Genomic DNA, 648 nt, shown 5'->3' with positions numbered 1-648 from the left:
AAATGTAGGTGCTGCCAAAAAGTGATGACAAGAATAAGGCGTGATTGTGGAATTAAGGATTTTTGTCTCTGGGAAGATAAGACCTCTAAAGGCTCGGAGCCTGTGGCTCAAGCAGCTAAGGCGCCAGCCACATACACCTGAGCTTGTGGGTTCGATTCCAGCCCGGGCCCACCAAACAACATTGACAACTGCAACCAAAATATAGCTGGGCATCGTGGCAGGCGCCTGTAGTCCCAGCTACTTGGGAGGTGGAGGTAAGAGAATCCCTTGAGCCCAGGAGTTGGAGGTTGCTCTGAGCTGTGATGCCACGCACCCTACCCAGGGCAACAGCTTGACGCTCTGTCTCAAAAAAAAAAAAGACCTATAAAAGTCCAGTATGGAGACATGATCAAATTTTTCTTTAAGCTGAATGTCAGATTTTGGCTCCATGTATTCCATTGGAAAATTAGCAGGTAACATATTTATGAGTCACATTGGCAGCTCCTGTGACTCAGTGAGTAGAGTGCCGGCCTCATATACTGAGGGTTCAAACTTGGCCCTGGCCAAACTGCAACAAAAAAATAGCCGGGCGTTGTGGCAGGTGCCTGTAGTCCCAGCTGCTCGGGAGGCTGAGGCAAGAGAATTGCCTACGGCTCGGTGCCTATAGCT

Source organism: Otolemur garnettii, unplaced genomic scaffold (genome assembly GCF_000181295.1).
Source record: "Otolemur garnettii isolate 467f Iridium unplaced genomic scaffold, OtoGar3 scaffold00210, whole genome shotgun sequence".
NCBI lineage: Eukaryota > Metazoa > Chordata > Mammalia > Primates > Galagidae > Otolemur > Otolemur garnettii.
This window is presented reverse-complemented; position numbering follows the sequence as displayed.